The sequence below is a fragment of the Cibotium barometz genome, chromosome 42 (assembly GCF_041138505.1).
Source record: "Cibotium barometz isolate CiBa-2024 chromosome 42, ASM4113850v1, whole genome shotgun sequence".
Classification (NCBI taxonomy): domain Eukaryota; kingdom Viridiplantae; phylum Streptophyta; class Polypodiopsida; order Cyatheales; family Cibotiaceae; genus Cibotium; species Cibotium barometz.
Genome location: NC_141087.1, coordinates 36,595,801 through 36,615,787, shown reverse-complemented (window position 1 = coordinate 36,615,787; position 19,987 = coordinate 36,595,801).

The following is a 19,987-nucleotide window of genomic DNA, read 5'->3' as shown; positions in this document are numbered from 1 at the left end:
ACAACATACAACAACTACAAATAGAACTCCAAATAGAAGAAAAGGAATGCCCTCTACTTCTCTATCTTTAAAAAAGGTAGAGTTAAGCTCTTTGGAAAATCCTAATAGAAGACCTCCATAAAAAGTTGCACCAAAAGAAATCTTCAAGTAAAAACTCTAAGCAATAGTGTTTTATTATGAAAAAAATATTATAAAATTGTTCTAAACAACACCTAATCAACCCCATATATTATTGGATTTGGCTCGTTTAATTCTTTTCCTTTCTTGTTATCATGTCCACATTTTGTTTTATTCATTATGCCTTTAATGTAGACCTTTCTCTTGATGCCACTTAGTGCTTCTGCTTGGTGCTTTCATGCTTCCTTTGATGCTTTGTATGTGAGTGCCATGCTTTGTAATGCTGTTGTTGAGATGTCAAGCTCAACACGAGCTAACACTTATGATATGCCTGGGTGACCGTTTTTGCGACTTACATCACTGTCGTGTTTGGTAGAATGCTGATATGATAGATCTTCGCCAGTGATTCTATAGCTGGACTACACGAGCAACTAGTCCACCGCTAAGTTATGACATACTTATCTTGCTAGCTCACTCACTTAGCATGTTCACATTATTGACCCCATGTATATAGTGCTTTAGTACTTATGTTGTATTTCCCTTATCTTGTGGTAGAACCCTTTAGTTGAGAAGAAGAAGAACAACAATTTTCAGCATCTCATCTTGTGTGTTCTCTTCTAGGGATTGTGTGAGTGTGTGTGTGCTTGGAAGAGCTCAAGCTCTCTTCCTCCCTGCATCTTTTCATGGTATCAGAGCCTTGTTCATGCTAAGAAGTTTAGCGACAAGCAAGAGAAGCACAGCAAGTAGTAGGAGGGTAAGAGCTTCACTACTCTTCCCCTTTTGTATTGGCTACTACACCCTTGTCGAGAGCTCTTCGGGAGGCACCGGCAAACGAACTCCAATTGAGGAGTTGTCTTCGTGGGAGCGGAGCTGTAGATGAAAACTATACCAACCAAATTTTTTGTAATCGAAAACACGTTTCGGGTGCGACCTTCGTTTTTTAGTTCGCAAGCGTTCACATGCACTGTGGGGGTAAGTTTCGATTCTCTATAGATTTCTGTTTTTGGAACTGCAGGAAGGGCATTTGGTTGTGCAAACATCGTGTGTGTACTGGAAAGAGGTCTTACAACTACTATTGGGTATATATATATGCAAGTTGAGGTCACTGGTTGTGATAGTTTGGGTGTAGTATAGTACCATTGCAGAGAATACAACAGTTTGTGCAGGTTAAACAAGAGTATTATTTTTGGTGAGCTTGTGTTGCAAACAAGTTAATAACCCATATGTTCTTACATATCTATTGTCCCATATAAATGAAGGTTTGATGCAAGATAAGGACCGAAACCCATTTTAATGCCTTCTTTATAATACCAGGGTTTCTTTGGATTCCACAGTTTTTTACAAGCTCTATTAATTTTTCTTCTAATGGGGCAGCTTCTCTCTCTTACAGCTACTCGTCGATATGAAAATTTGGAGGGTTGGTTGACTAAACATAATGATGAGTTTTCACTGTCAGAAGACAGATGTCAAAAGACAGAATGTTAATGATTTTAGCCACACTCTCACTACAAATAGACATTACTTATAAGTCATGAAGAAAGCTAAGGTGAGTTTGGAGTCAACTGGACTATTTAGAATCAGGTTGAAATCAACAAGTTTGGAATCAACAAGTTCAGAATCAGCAATTTCGAATCAACAGTTCGGAATCAGGTGGTCGGAGTCAGTTGGACAAAATCAACTGGACGAAGTCAGCTAGATGGAGTCAGGTGGTCAGAATCAGCTGGACGGAATCAGCTGGGCAGAATTAGTAGGATTGAATCAGCTCGACGGAGTCAGGTGGTCAGAATCAGCTGGGCGGAATCAGTAGGATTGAATCAACCGGACAGAATCAGCCGGGTGGAATCAGCTGGGCAGAATCAGTCGGGCGGAATCAGCCGGGCGGAATCAGCAAGACATGTCAGCATCAGCAAAACAAGTCGAAATCAGCTGGGCGAAATCAGCAAGACTGAATCAACAAGACATGTGAGAATCAACAAAACAAGTCGAAATCAAGTGATCAGTCAGATTTAGCAAGGCAGTCAGAATCAGTCAGATAGTCAGATTCAAATGGGTAGTCAGAATCAGCCAGGGGTTTTACAAGAGAAGGATAATGAAAAGATCGAGGGATCCCCCTTCACTATAACCACCTACTCACGAATAACCACTCCTAACTTGACTTAAGTAACATTCTAAAAGGCCTATAATAATGCCCCATATCTCTATGCATTAATCTGTAAGCCTAAGAGAATAGAAAAATTGAAATCCCAGCACCCAAGGGTGCAAAGCAAATAAGTTTGAAGAATAAGGACATTGGAGAGTACCTCAAGAGGTGGAATGATACTGGAGTCGTTCTATGTAGAAGGAGGGCACAACAAGCAGGACCTAAAAAACATAACATGCTAAAAAAGTAACACATTTATGAGCTTAATGCATTAAGCTTCATCCATAAGATTAATGCATAAAGCTTATGCATTAATCTCATGCATTAAGCTTAATACATTAAGCTGAATGCATTAAGCTTAATACATTAAGCTGAATGCATTAAGATTAATGCATTAAGCTTTATGCATAAGATTAATGCATAAGCGTTATTCATTAAGCTTGATGCATTAATCTTGATGCATAAATCTTAATGCATTAATCTTAATACATAAAGCTTATGCATTAAGCTTTATGCATAAATCTTAATGCATTAATCTTAATACATAAATCTTAATGCATTAATCTTGATGCATAAAGCTTAATGCATAAGCTTTATCTATTAAGATTAATGTATTAAGATTTATGCATCAAGCTTAATGCATCAAGATTAATGCATCAAGCTTAATGTATAAAGCTTAATGCATTAATCTTATGGATTAAGCTTAATGCATAAAGCTTTAAGCATTAATCTTCATGCATTAAAGTTTTATGCATTAAGATTAATGCATAAAGCTTTATGCATTAAGATTAATGCATTAAGCTTAATGCATTAATCTCAATACATTAATCTTAATGCATAACTAGATTAATGCATTAATCTTAATGCATAACTAGATTAATGCATTAATCTTAATGCGTAAAGCTTTATGCATTAAGATTAATGCATAAGCTTAAATTTTAAAGATTAATGCATAAAGCTTTACGCATTAAGATTAATGCATTAAGCTTAATCTATGCATAGAGCTCAATGCATAGATTAAGCTCAATGCATAGAGCTTAATGCATAAAGCTTAATGAAAAGATGTAGGGGAGAAGAGAGCTTGAGCTCTTGCAAGCACACACACACTCACAAAACCCTAAAAGAGAACACACGAGATGAGAGGCTGAAAATCTTCTTCTTCACATAACAGTCAACACACCATATACAAAGATAAGAGTACACACGATATGAAACACGATATGAAAAGGTACTCAACCAAATACATACTAGGGTTCTCTATAGTGTGAACCCAACTAAATGAGCTGGTGCTATAACTATGCCAGTCTCTAGAATGGCTGTCACCACACAGCCTGTCATCCCATTGGCCATATATCACCCATGATCTCACCAACCATGCCAGTGGTGTAAGTGTGGGGCCTATCCCCCAGGCGGGTCATTAGTGTCCACCGCCTCACTAGATGAGCTCAATATCTCAACACTCCCCCTCGAGCTCAACTCCATCTCATGTACACCAAGCGAAGCCCTGAATCTACAAAGCTTCTGTGTACCCAATGCTTTGGTGAAGATGTCAGCGACATGATCCTGTGTGCTGACATAAACAAGGTCAATGTCTCTTGCCAAAACCTTCTCTCTGACAAAATGGTAGTGGACCTCTATATGCTTCGTGTGAGCATGAAAAACTGGGTTCTTGGCCAACTGTATACTGCTAATGTTGTCACAGAAAATGACAACTTGTCTATCCACTGATAAACCCAAATATGCAAGTAGCTTTCTCAACCAAGCTACCTCACATGCTGCCATAGCAGCACCTCTGTACTCGGCCTCTGTATTGGATCGAGCAACCGTAGGCTGCTTCATGCTGCTCCAAGTCACAGCAGCACTCCCCAAAGAAAACATGAAGCCACTAGTAGATCTTCTATCTGAGATACTGCCAGCCCAATCAGCATCTGTGTACCCATGTACACATATCTCTGTCCCAGTTTCATAGAGAATAGTCCACAATGCAAAGTAGACCTCACATACCTCAGTATGCGTCTCAATGCATCCAAATGCGACTTCGAGGAACTTGCATAAACTGACTCACCAACCCAATAGCATAGCTCAAATCTGGCCTGGTGATCGTCATGAGATCAAGCTTCCTACTATGCACCTATACATAGTAGGGTCCTCCAAAATCTCTCTTAAATTTGTACTCAACTTGCCATTTTGATCCAATGGCACTGAGATAGGCTTATAGCCTGTCATACCATACTTGGACAACATGTCCAAGCCATATTGTCTCTGCAATAATCCACCAATACCATGTGGTGACCTAATCACCTCAATGCCCAAGAAATATCTGAGCTCCCCCAGATCATTCATCTCAAACTTCTGTCTAAGCAAGATCTTAACATCAAAGATCTCTGCATCATGGTCCCCCGTAATGATCAGGTCATCTACATAGATGACAACAAGCACAACCCCTATATTAGTGTGTCTCACATACAACGAGAAATCTACATTGGCTACATGAAAGCCAATAGGGACAAGATATTTAGAAATCTTGTCAGACCATGCTCTTGGTGCTTATTTTAAGCCATACAAGGCTTTCTTCAACCTCCAAACATGCTCGGGGTGACTCACATCCTTATAACCAGGTAGCTGCAACATATACACCTCTTCCTGCAAATCCCCATGCAAGAATGCATTCTTTACATTTATTTGATGTAAAAGCCATTGCTTTGACATAGACATTGCTATCACAGCTCTCATTGTTGCCACCTTGGCAACTGGGCTGAAAGTTTCCTCATAATCAATGCCATATGTCTGCGCATATCCTTTGGCTACCAATCTAGCCTTGTACCTGCTTATGCTTCCATCACTGTTATGTTTTACTTTGTACACCCACTTGCATCCAATGGCTTTCTTGCCTTCAGGCAATTGCACTAAGTCCCAAGTCTCATTTCCATATAGTGCATCCATCTCCTCATCCATAGCTTTCTCCTAACACACATTTCCCAAACAGCCTCATCAATGCATGTGGGCTCTACAACCTGTACAACTTTTGCCATGTATGCATAGTGATGTGCCACTTAACCATCATAGGTAAACCTCTGCACAGGATTCTTCACTCTCCCAGATCTTCATAGCTTTGCATTCATGGCTTCCATAGCCTTCTTTACACCAGGCGTTCTCATAGCTGGTATCCCAAGATCCTCATCAAGGCTTATCTCTGAGCCACTAGACTCTCCATCAACATGAGAATGCCCTGCAAAAATGTCAGGCATACTAAGGGGTTCAACCACTTTCTCTTTGCCTTTATGTGATGTACTAATCACATTTGCAGGACTGGTATTATGACACAGCCTACCACTCCATGGTCTATCAACTGAACCACTAGATGAGGACTCTCCTGGTCCACTCAAAGACTGTGATTTCTGACTTGCATTCTGTGCAACCACATTTCTACTCACATCAGCCCCAACAGCTTCTTTTTCAGTAGCATACCAGCTGATCATCTCATCAAAAACAACATCCCTGCTTACCCTCAACTCACGTGTAGCAGGGTTATAACACCTGTATCCCTTTTGCTCAAGGGAATACCCAATAAACACACATTTTTCAGCTTTTGGATCCAGCTTAATTCTCAGCTCATCTGGCACATGCACATATGCAATGCATCCAAAGACTTTTAGATGAGACAAATGAGGTTTTCTGCCCCAGTAAACCTCTCCTCTGGAGTTACATCATGTATGGCTGCAGTTGAAGTCCTGTTCATGATGTAAACTATTGTAGAAATAACCTCAGCCCAATAGCTATGCGGCATATTCTTCTCTCCCATCAATTCTCGCGCAATCTCAACAATGTGCCTGTTTTTCTGCTCAGCAACTCCATTTTGCTGCGGAGTGTATCTGCATGTAAACTGTCTCCGAATACCATTCTTCTTCAAAAATTCAGAGAACTCATTGGAGAAGTACTCTCCCCCTCCATCTAATCTTAGGCACTTTACATATTTCCCTGTTTGCTTTTCAACCATAACTCTGAAATTCTGAAAATGAGTGAACACCTCACACTTCTCCTTCATGAAGTATACCCACACTTTCCTTGTGTGGTCATCAATAAATGTCACATAATACCTGCAGCCTCCCATAGACATGGTCTTCGTAGGATCCCATACATCTGAATGCACAACATCTAGTGCATTTCTACTCACATTTCTGTCACGTGGAGATACAAGCTTTGTTTGCTTTCCAAATTGGCATGCTTCACATATTTTCTGTATACCTTCAACTTTAAACTTTGGCAGCCCTGTCACAATTCCTTTAGTCTGCATATACTTCATTCTCTGCACATTCACATGTCCAATTCTTTTATGCTAAATGTCTGTGTCTGTAATAATTCTGAAAAAATTGGCAAACATCGCAGCACTCACTTCAGGCATGTTTACATTCAATGTAAACATTCTGCCCACTCCGTTGCCTTTTGCAACCAACCTACACTTGTCTCCTTAAAGTCTTCAACATAAAAACCACCATCAGGGTTAAACCGAACCTGCAAACCCTGCTCAATCATCTGGCCAACTGAAACCAGATCCTTTGTTATGTTCGGAACATGAAGTACATCTGCAAGGTACTTCACCCATCCTGCATAGACAATGGCACATCGCCAACATGGGCAATTGGATGAGCAGTGTCATCCCTTAATTCCACAAAACCTGGTCTTTCAAGGTTTTTCATCTCGTTGAACCACTCCCCATGATTTGTCATGTGGTTTGAAGCACCTGAATCAATGTACCACATACATCATCTTTATGTGCTACTTCAACATTTTCAGACATGGCATTAATGACATGTTGCATAACAAATAACCTTTCATTATCGTCATTGTTTCTGCTCGAGGATGCATAGTTGTTTTGCTGCAATTTTCCATTTGGCATGTCAGCCTGCTTCTTATAACAATCTGCCTACACATGTCCAGGCTTACCACAATAAAAGCATCCATGTGTATCACTATACTGCCTTTGTTGCCAATTTCCATGGCCTCTTTGACTCCCCTTGCCTTTGAATTGGCCTCTTCCACCTGCGTGTTGTTGTTGTTTTGTGAATTCTGGGACTGTTATTGTTGCTGCTGCTGGGCATAATTCTGATTACCTGTTCAGCCACCTCCTTGACCGCGTCCACAGTCTCCTCTACCTCATCCTCTTTCTGAACTTGTATTCTGATTACCTGTTCAGCCACCTCCTTGACCGCGTCCACAGTCTCCTCTACCTCATCCTCTTTCTGAACTTGTATAGAAGGCCTATTGCTCTGAATTGTTTTTGTTTTGTGAAGACTATTGGTCTTCACCCAAGCTCTTCTCTTCTATAATCAACATAGACACCAAATCTGTGAAATTGGGAATGTTTTTCCGAGTCTGAATAGACATCTTGAATGCCTTGTATTGTGGCCCGAGACCACGTAGACAGACTTCCACCTTATCATCATCATCTACTGAAACACCAATAGATGCAAGGGATTCCACAATACCCTTGATCTTCAATGCATATTCATTCATAGACATACTCTTTTTCTCCACAGTATGAAGTTCATTCTTCAACTGTATCTTTCGTGCCTTGGTATTTGTTTCATAGAGTTTTACCAAGGTGTCCCATGCCTCCTTGGGGGACTTGGCATCCTGTATGTGCCCAATCATGGTGTCCCAAATACTGATAGAGAGCCAATACATAAATTTTTTGGCTCCTTGGTTCCAATCCTTGAACTCTTTCACATCTGTAAGCAGTCGGATTGATCTCCGGTATCTCCGGTGCCTCTTCATGCTCACCTTCTATATAGTCCCAGTAACCCTTTCCCATCAGGAAATTTGTCAACTTGGACCTCCAAGCATGGAAGTTGTTCTTGTCAAGCTTCTCAGCAACAATCTGGTTTATGCCATCATTTGACATCTTGCCAGACATACAAATTTACTAGAAACAGCACTCTGGTTTGTCCTGTACAAATTGTTGTATTTTTTACAGCGGTACTGTACTACACTAAAATGTCACAAACAACCCAGTGACCTCAATGTGCATACATACACCCAATGGGAACTGTTTGACCTCCTTGTAGCACACACAATGTCTGCACAACCAATCTATCTTCCTGCAGTTCTTAAAACAGAGTTCTGCATAGAATCGATGACTTACCCGCAGTGCTCAAAATCGCCTGCTTTCCGAAAAACGGAGGTCCTAATGCGCCCGAAACATGTTTTTGGCCCTAAAATTTTAGTCGAATAGGACAGTATAGTTGCCCTATAGCTTTACTCCCGTGAAGAAAGCTCCTCAATCAGAGATCGTTTACCGGTGCCTCCCGTACAGCTCTCGACGACAAGGGTGTAGTTGCCAACACAAAATAGGGAAGAGTAGATGAAGCTCTTACCCTCGTACCGCTTCCTGTGCTTTTCTTGCTTACAGGTCAGCCCTTAGCATGAATCAGGCTCTGATACCATGAAAAGATACAGGAGAGAAGAGAGCTTGAGCTCTTGCAAGCACACACACACTCACAAAACCCTAAAAGAGAACACACGAGGTGAGAGGTTGAAAATCTTCTTCTTCTTCACACAACACTCAACACACCATATACAAAGATAAGAGTACACATGATATGAAAAGGTACTCAACCAAATACATACCAGGGTTCTCTATAGTGTGAACCCAACTAAATGAGTTGGCGCTATAACTATGCCAGTCTCTAGAATGGCTGTCTCAGAGCCTGTCATCCCACTGGCCGCATATCACCCATGATCTCACCATATACAAAGATAAGAGTACACATGATATGAAAAGGTACTCAACCAAATACATACCAGGGTTCTCTATAGTGTGAACCCAACTAAATGAGTTGGCGCTATAACTATGCCAGTCTCTAGAATGGCTGTCTCAGAGCCTGTCATCCCACTGGCCGCATATCACCCATGATCTCACCAACCATGCCAGTGGTGTAAGTGTGGGGCCTATCTCCCAGAGGCGGCGGGTCATCAATGTACCATCTCACTAGATGAGCTCGATATCTCAACACTTAATGCATTAAGATTTAGCTTAATCTATGCATAGAGCTTAATGCATGCATTAAGCTCTATGCATAGATTAATCTCTATGCATAAAGCTTAATCTATGCATTGAACTCTATGCATAGAGCTTAATCTATGCATTAAGCTTAAGCTAAGCTAATCCTAAACCTCGATATGCAAGGGTGCAATAACAGGTAGATGACAATCATAAATGATTAGAGGGCTTACCTATTTTTGGTGAAATTGAAGGAGAGGATTAGAGGACCTACAAAACAAAGATTAAACAAAGTAATTAGTAATACAAAACCCCAAAAGCTTAATGCATAGATACAAAACCCTAAAGAATACAACCAAAAGAAAGCTTACCTCTATATTGTCTAGCTAAAAGAGATGATTATGCATAGAGCTTAATGCATAGATTAATCTCTATGTGTAGAGCTTAATCTATGCATTAAGCTCTATGCATAGAGCTTAATCTATGCATAGATACAAAACCCTAAAAGCTTAATGCATAGATACAAAACCCTAAAGAATACAAGTAAAAGAAAGCTTACCTCTATATTGTCCAGCTAAAAGAGATGATTAGTGTAAGACCTACACACAACATAAAAAGGTAAAAGAGTGATCATTAGAAACACATTTAATGAACTCTACCTAGGAAACACAAGAAACATACAAAAGACCAATACACATTAAGCATATACATAAAAAGGAGAAGGAGAAGAAGCAAAAGGCAAAGGTTAGTACTTTATGCATTAATCTTAATCTCTTTATGTTGCTTATTAATCATTAGGTTAAGCATAATAGAAGAAAACCCTAATAATTAGGTCACACCATCACTTGTAGAGTGATGGATAGGAAAAGAAAGAGGAATAGCAAGGGGAAAGGGAAGGGGGGAGGGGAAGAAGAAGAAGAACCATAAACAAATGCATTAGAATAAAACATAAGAGAAAAATACCTTCAAGAGCTTACACCATAGCCATTTGGTGAGAAGAGAAAGTGTCTCATAAAGAGGAAGGGGAAGGGAAAGAAGAAGGGGAATATAAAGAGTACAAATGCATGTGAGGGGAGAAGAAGGGGAATATAAAGAGGAAGGGGAAGGGAAAGAAGAAGGGGAATATAAAGAGTACAAATGCATGCGAGGGGAGATAGCTTGATGGAAGGGAGGAGTCGGTGTAGGAACTCAAGGAAAGTAGTGGAGGGAATTTTTGGGGGAGAGAAAGATAGGCGTCGGTGTGGCGCCGCAGGCTCAAAAAGTTAATTTTCGCAGCATTGCTATAAGCGCCACTAAAAATGATGCTTAGCGATGCTTTAACAATGCTTATAGCAATAGTTATAATGATGGTTCAAATGACGTTTATAGAGACGCTAGGCAATTTTAGAGAGAAACCCTATGCATATACCATTGACACTGCTAAATTTAGTGTATGTATTCATATTCAATTTTTTAATTGCACACTTTTTGTGCGCGGTACAGATGTCTTCTATTACTTTGGATAGTGATGGGTCACCATTAATTGGAGGTCCAGAGTGGTTGCAAAGGAGAGTCCCTTTTTCATGTGCAAGATGCAAGAATGTTTGTGTATGTGAACATCCGAGTGACATTGGAGCATATCAGAAAATGGGGTTCATTTGAACTAATGCTAGCCAACTTGATGTTGCAAGCCAATTTCTTGGTTAGTATATAAACTTATGCCTTGAAATGTAAACTCATGGCTTACCATATGTAATGTTGAGTGTCATTTTAAATATGGTTCATTAGGATGAGGAGGGCATGGACATTCGTGCACAAGTACTACACAATCTACCTCATTATTTTGTCATTGGGGGAAACTTGAGGAAGGAATACAAGTGTCGTAAATAAGGAGCACTTGGAAAGTGGAGCATGTTCAGTACATTTAGAAGACCTAGGATTTCCTCCACATGAGATAGAAGACCTAGGATTTAGAAGACCTAGGATTTCCTCCACATGAGATAGAGGAAGAGGATGTCATGGAGGAGATGATCACTCACTTTTTTGAAAGCGAGAGTGAGGAAGAGACACCTAACTTTGAAACACATGAAAGAGAGGATGTGTTACACAAAGATGCTAACACCCCATTGTACGAGGATGCAAAGTACTCAACTTTGCGAGAATGCTTGGAAATCCTCAACTTGCAAACAACATATGGATGGAGTGATAATAGTGTGAATAGCCTACTCCAGTTATTAAAGATGATGCTCGCACAAACAATTTTATGCCGGCAAGAAGACGTCATGCTTGAAGAATACTTTCCAAGCTTGGTATGGATTACACTCGAATTCATGCATGTCATAAAATGATTGTGTACTATTCAGGGGTGCCTTTGCCAATGTCATGCAATGTCCAATTTGTGGAGAGGATCATTACATGAAGGATTTACAGAGTGCAAAAATTTTACAAAAAGATATTGAGGCACTCTCCTATTATACGTCACATTCAATATATGTTCTGATGTCAATCCATCGCTGAGTTAATGACATGGCATGTGAACCATCATTCAACCGATGGCATGATGAGGATTCCCATCGACTCACCAGCTTGGGCTCACATTGAGAATGGATGGCCAGAGTTTAAAGATGAGCCCTGTAATTTATGGCTTGGATTGGGTATGAATGGGGTAAACCCATTTTGATTAAGGTCTACATCATGGTCATTGTTGTTATGAATTATAATATTCTTCCATGGATGTCCATCAAGAAGGGTCATGTGATGCTTGGGCTTCTAGTGCCTGGGAAGCACAAGGCAAAGAATATGGATGTATACCTTGAGCCCTTGATTGATGAGCTCGAGTAGTTATGGAGAGGCATAAGGTTGAATGATGTTTCTAGTATTTCATGCCACAATGCAATGGTCAAGGGTATCTTGATGTGGACTATGCATGATTTTCTAGGCTATACGGAATGCTCAAATATGTTGTACTCATAAATTGATTCTTATCTAAGCATAAACAAATGATTTATTTATAACTCTAATGTATTGTAATGTCTATTAACTTTCTATTCTTACATGCTAATTTCGTAGGTCTCACAACTGTAGGATATAATGCATGTCCAATTTGTGGTTCATCACTTGTTTCCAAACAAGCACATGCACTAAAGAAAGTGGTGGTGCATGATGAACATCATCGATTTCTTCCTCCAAACCACCCAAATTATGCTCCATCACCGATTGTGATGTGAGGTGTAGAGTGGGAGGCCATGTGGCATTCGCCCTTTATAATACCATTGGAGGGAAGGTGGAGAGATGGAGAGTGGGACGAGAGATGGAGCGTGACTCCCATCACAGCACCCGTGGGCTTGAAAAGGTACTCAATCTTCTATCATCTACCATGTTGGACAGAGTTAAGAATAAATCTTGTTTTGGATCCAATGCACATTTTTAAGAATGTGGCGTCAATGATTTGGGGCCATCTGATTGGTAAAAAAGACACACATGCAATAAGGAATGACCTAAAGGACATCGGACGCATGGAAAATGCATGACCAAGGGTAGTCAATGACAAGGTGATTTTACCAAAGGCGCCATGGAGGTTGACAAGGTAAGAGAAAAACAATGTCAAGAATCCAATTTCATCTTTTTGCACACCAACCGATGTAATGTATTCATTAAAGGGTGCATTTACAATAACAAAAACGAAGGGCAAGCATCAATTGTATGGTCTCAAATCACATGATTGGCACAAGATGATGCAGGTACGTACATAACTATATCTATTTTTTGGGCACTCCTCAGTTTATATTGTGTGGACTCTATATTGATCTTTTATTGTTTTCAAAAATTGATTGCATTAGTTTATACTTCCAATATCAATTGGTGGTGTGGAGAAGAGAAAGCTTGGAATGCCATCTATAAATTAGGTGGATTGGCGAGGTGAGTTCCAATCAAAACTATAGATTTGTGCATTTGGTATAACATATAGCTTTGAAATTATCTATTATTATTTAATTTATCATTTATTCCTTTGTTGAATAGGTGGATAGTGTCAAAGGAGATTCATCCAGATTCCATTGAGAAGGCTTGAGTCAATTGAGGCAGTGTGTATGGTTGAAGAAAGCTTTCCATGAAGCATACTCACAACTCAATTGCACCTTCTAGTAAATTTGGTGGATGAGGTGGCTATATGTGGCGTTGTTTATAGCCAGTGGATGTTCTTTTTTGAACGCTTCATGAAAATCTTGAAGGGATTTGTGAGACAAAAGGTAAGGACAAAAAGGAAGCATGGAAGAGGGATGGTTGGTGCAAGAATCCCTCATATACATCTCTGAATATTTGAATTTAATTGATCTATCTACACCTAGATTCATGCATAACCATGAGGATGAATGAATGGTGTCACATGTGCCACATGGAAAAGGATGCATTCAAAAGATGGATGAGTCCATGTGCAAAAAGGTCATTACATTTTGTCTTCTTAACACTTCTGTGATGGAAAAGTGGCTTGATAAATATGAAGATGCAAGAAAGATAAGGACAAAGGAGAGAAGAGCATTTAAGAGATCAACATAAAGGCACATGGCATATCCACCCAACCTAAAGGCTCTTCCAAAGGATTGCAATATTGAATGGCGTAGAGATACCCTAGAGCAAGCAGAAAGGATGGGAGAGGAGATTACAAGAGAAAAATGGGAGTATGCAAGGGGATACGACTACCATGTAAATAAAGATGTTTTTCTAAGATATATAATGTCGAATACTAAATTTCTTACATATAAGCTATACTAAATATTTTTGATTAGGTTACAGTATATAGTGCATAATGCAACGTGGTCACAAGGTCAACATTTTCCCACTCAATGTATGGACTCCAAGAGAATCACATATGATTTTGGTGTAATGGCAAGTTTTGACCAAGAAAGTCGAAGCTAGTAGAAGAGAGAATAATATTATATAGCAGAGAAACTTGAATATTGTGGAACAATTCAAAACATTTTGGAGATTGGATTTAGAGCTTTCAAAGTGTTCATCTTTGATGTTAAGTGGTTGAAAGTGGTATATAGAGGTACTCAAGCAACCGTCAAGAAGCATCCAAGCTTATTTATTGACTCAACTAAACTATGGCAAGATTCAAGAGACACATGCGTTCTACCACAACATTCTAAATAGGTTTACACTTGATTTTCAATTTTGATAAATCTATACCAATTGGCATGCATGGATTTGATGATGGTACAAATTAAATATATATCATCATAACGTATGTACACATTGATCGGTTTGTATAACTTATATTTGATGATTTTGTTGTTTTAGTTCAATAATATAGTTTGCAAGTTGACGTTGTGTGGCAAGGCATCCGGGAGTGTCTTGGGGCCATGGGGATCCCTCTAGGACTAGGGAGAAACTATATGGGGTATAGTGAAACACATGACACCTTAGGTGGCTCATCAACATTTAGAATTATCGTAGATGCAACCACTACACATGGGCTTGGTGGCATGACCAAGGGTACTTCTGCTAGCTTGATTGTGGTTTTGGCATGCACGTTTGGCATGCTACCAGTGCTCTTCATTCCTACTGGGGCTTTAGGGGTTGTGTCAGAGGCAAGACCTTGGGTCTTCTCACCACACACACTTGGATTTGACTTTCCAGGGTATATTTCAGGGCATCCTGGGCATAGTTTTCTTTGATATCAACACATAGATGTGGGGATTATCCTTGTGCTTCTAGTAGTGATGTCAAGATCCAACAAGGCATAAACTTCCAGGGTTGTGCTAGGTACTGAGATTGTTGTTCGGATCTTTTTAGCTTATGGAATTATGTAAACGACAAGGTTTTAGGACCCAAACAGTTGGGTTCCCTTTGTAGAAGCCTTGGGCTTCGCATCTTGACAGGGATCTAGGCATATGGTTTTGATAGAACTTTGTGTCATGGGCTTTGGGCCAAATGGTGCCTGCTATTACCAGGTTTTTGCAGGGGTGGCATACGTTCCTTGGCTAGCTAGGGTAATCTTGGGTACCCATTTCTTCTTCGTGAATTCCCTAAATGGTTGGTGAGGTTGAGGTTTGGGGGGTGGTGTTCATCTCTGTCGCCCGACGAGGTTTTGGTTCTCCCCTAGGGTTGGGGGGTGGCCGAAAACATAATGAGATGAGAATGAGGGGTGTGCCATGATGATGGCATGTAAGTGGAGGACGAGGCTTGGGATGTTGATAGCTTTGGGGTGACCACCAAAGGATGGAACCATTTTAAATGGGAGCTCGTGCATCATGATCCCCCAAAAGAGCTGACAATGCCCATGATCCATCCCCTCTCGATGATATGGCCTCTATCAATCTACCTGAAGGGTCACATAAAACTTGCATGATAAATGTTTAGATCTAATAAGTGTTGAAATATACAAGTGAATAGGGTGTGTGTGGGAACAAGCCCTTAGCAAGAGGCTCTAAAAGAGAATCTGTAAATGTGAGAGAAGCTGTGAAAAGGTGAGAAGTATCTACTGGGAGAGAATAAAGGGTAGCATGAGGAGATTCAGGAAGTGCGGAGATATTCTGGGAAGAGGTGGAGAGAATCGAGCAAAAGAGGTGGAGTGAATCAAGGAGAAATCAGTGGGATTAGATGCTTGGATGTAAACTCTATAAATTGAGGCATTGGCCTAATGAGAATTTGCTGGTTTTTGATTATCCATGCCTACATTAAGCTATCAATTAATTGCTCACTAATCACGTCTTAATTATCATCTAATCTCTTTTTTAATGATGTTGATTCTAGCATTTGATCCACCATATCTCATCACATTGCTACAAATTTAACATGGTATCAGAGCCTAGCCTAGAATCCATCAAATTTATGAGCCCATTATCTTGCTAATCACATAGCTAATCAAGATTAATAGATAATTAAGTTTTTTTAACCTCTTTTTCAATTAGCCTCTGTACCCCCAACTGGTGGAGGAGCTCTCTCTCCCTTCACACATCAAATTGGCCCAAACCTTTTAGCCAAGCATAGCCATACCCCTTGTGCTTCACCCTATTCAATCACATCTGCAAATTGCCGACGCAAGTTGCAGAAATTTGCGTTTTTTCCAGCGCCTGAAGAAAATATGAGATCTTGTCTGCACTAGATGCAATGGCTCTAATTCCTCTTGGCCCTAGGGGTTTTCAAGGGTGCTCTACAAGCTGGTGAAGACAGTTTTTGATTTGATCAAGTCTATAGTGAGATCCAAGCTCTTCATCAAATCTGCAGGTGACTTTGGTAAAACAAAGATTAAGCATTCAATGTTTGGTCAAATATTATGTTTCTTGGCTTAATCCTCTACTAGACTAATTGCTATTGATGGCCTCAAAAGGATTTGAGATCATTTGAACTCTAAGGCCCCAGATCTGGACTCCTCGCGTACTCTCTTTTTTGCACACAAAATAGTGGATTAATTTGCTAATCAATAATTAATCAATACTAATCACTATTTTTTGGTGCATATGAGGGTTCAAATTAACCATTGGGTATCTGATACAGATCCCTATAACTTCAAATTGCAATTCGGAGATGGTTTGATACTCCAACCATTCCGTACAGATTTGTTACCCTTGGTTTAATGTAATTTCTGGTGAATTTATGCTGATAAATCTGTTGTAATCATCACCTAAACACCAGATTGAGTTGTAAAAGGGTAGACATTGCCCTTGAATCTTGAAAGTGGATCAAGAGGTAAGACCCCCTTCACATCATCTCATGAGTACGGCACAAGAGATAGCCAAATTTAATGGGGAGCAGTTTTACACATGATGGCAGACAAAAACCATGTATCAGCTCATGAGGAAAAATCTGTGGGGGCTAGTTGAGGGAAGAGATGAATGCCCAAAGGTGAGAGGGAAAAACTGCTTCGTCGGTCCTCGCCCATCGTACTGGAAGCGCACCATTTTAACCATATCGAGGCTGGTCAAGACCTTGGTAGGCTTTGCCACCAAGCGACATCCTTTGATGACTCCATACAGGCTGCTGCAGTGAAACTCTCCTTAGTTTAAACCATAGGCCAAATTCTTCCTCTAGCATTCTGGCATAAGATAGTCCTTTTCAAAAAACAGAGTTTCTATGCAAGTGAGAATTTCCAGTTGAATTTGATTCCACAAGACCCTTTTTCTCAAGTCCAGACTTTCTTTAGTAAAAATCACGAATCTCTTAACAGGGTAATCCACCCATCACTTTCAATGAATTTTCGACAATGATTTCGGTTCTAAGGACAACTTTTCTAAATTGGCCCCGGTAGTCCATTCTTCTTATTGAAGAAATGGGAATGGTCACAAGGTTTTACTTAACTTCTGGTTCAAGAGATGGGAAAGCATCTTACTAGCCCACCATTCTCACGTGGTCGTCGTCTAATCCTCAGATTCTCGGATTCATTCCTAGATTTGATTCCTAAGGATTTTTCTTCTGTTTATCTGATAAATTGACGATGATTTTCAACTAAAAAAACTGTTAAAATCTAAAATTATGAAATTTTATTCTTTCTCAGTCATAATAGAATTATAAATAGCTCTATTCGAGAATAATGGATTTTATATGTGTGTGTGTGTGTGTGTGTGTGTGTGAGAGAGAGAGAGAGAGAGAGAGAGAGAGAGAGAGAGAGAGCTTAGGCCTACACACGCATGTATTCAAAAGACAATAATGATAAGTAAACATTGATATTATAATCTCATAAAGCATAGAGATTCCCAAGCTTCTACACTTATATGCGGCTTCTTTATCAGTTTTTTGCTAATATAATCTAAGATAAAGCTGACTAATTAGGGGTCCACGTAGAATGAAGGTAGGTGGGTTTTACATCTATACCACAAAAGTAAAAAATGAACCATCATGAGTACAAATCCCTCAATAAGCAATCCTCCATGGCCAAATTTCCATTTTTTGAAATCTTTATATATATTTTTTGCTTATAAGGCAAAGTTTAGAATGCTACTAAAGACACATTTCACATTTGTTTTGTATAACTCTCCTTCGAATAATCCAATTGCGAATATGCATACACCAATTTTATTGATTTATAACTATCCTTCGAATAATCCAATTGCGAATATGCATACATCAATTTTATTGATTTATTCGCATAAAAATATCTTAAAATATTCTTTTCTTTATTTTGATCCTCAATATTAATATACCATAATTTTCTACATGAAATTATGGTGAAAACTTCTCTTTTAATACCGAAATTAATTTATGCAATTTTCTACTTTAAGTACGATATAAATTCCTCTTTTAAATAAATAAAAATATCCATATTTTGAAATATGCCCAAAATTATTCTTTTAATCTTTAAAATAATTGTATCTGGAATATCGTGGGAATTCGTCTTTTTGCATCAAAATTTTTATGCATGTAAAAATAAATATAACAAAAATTCCTCTTTTCTCTATTTAAATAATTATGCATAAATATCATAAAAATATTTTTCATAAATATGACAAAAATCATTCTTTTTGCATAATAATATCTATGCCTAGAATATGATGGGAATTCATCTTTTTGTATTATTAATTTTATGCATAAAAATAAGATTTATCTTTTTTCTAGAAAGTTTTGCCATAGCTTCGCTTGCAATTACTGAGAATGTTCAATTTTCTAACTTAAAGTTTTGCCATAGCTTCGCTGCAATTAGTGAGAATGTTCAATTTTCTAACTTAAATGAATACACATAATTGAAATGTGTTAGGAACTCCTCTTTTAAGCTAAAATTTTATTTATGCATTCATAACATAATTATAAGCATAATTATGATTAATCCTCTTGATTTAAACATCCATTCATCTTTTCTATAGGAGAATTCTTATAAAATGTTAGCATAACACTCTTTCAACTTTAAAATGAGTTTATAGGATTTTTCTAAATCATAAATAACCTTAAAGAATTAATCATCATTTTTACTAGATGAAAATCATAAAAATACCTAATCTTCTTCTCTAGCTTGTCAAGCTTAGAGTTTTGATTAAGATAATGAGTTTATCATTAAGAACCATCCTTCTAACAAGGATCTAACCATAAGATGATTAATCTTTCCAAAAAGAGAGATTTATTTAATAAAAATACTTTAATTAAGCATAAAGATTAGTATTAATCTAATTAAACATTATGAATCTTTACAAAGCTTAATTTCAAGAAAAAACCATTCAATTGAAAGCTTCTCAAGCATTAGAGAGGTTGAGAAGAAGGAAGTCATTGAGAAGAATAGAAAAACCATTGAATTAAGGCTTACCTTTGATTTTGGCTTGATTCTTTTGGAGAGAGAAGTGAAGCCCACAAAGCAAGGTTTGGCCACCAATTTGGGGAGGGTAATCTCCAAGAAAGGATGGAGAATTGAGAAGCTCCAAAGCTCCCAAAAGTAAAGGAAAAATAGAGGGATAATAGATTTATTCTAAAATGAAGATAATACTGGTATGTAATTACTCAAAGATAAAAATACAAAGGAATGAGGGTCTATTTATAGGTAAGGGAGGCCACTAGCCAAGTCAAACTGGGATCTAGAGGCTTCTAGCTTCAATTTGATCCATTTTGGACAAGTTTTGGACCAGTTCACCTCACTTTATGATCCAGTTTGCATGAGGAGAGAGGAGAGATAAGAATATCTCATTTTTTGAATTAAAAATGCTAAGTAATGATGAGAAAAAGGTGCCTACTCCATGGGGTCTCTCCCTCCTTACTGAGGTGTCAAAAATTGATTTTTTAAGTAATAAACCTTATTTTTAAACTAATAAACCCAATACTCACTCAACTCT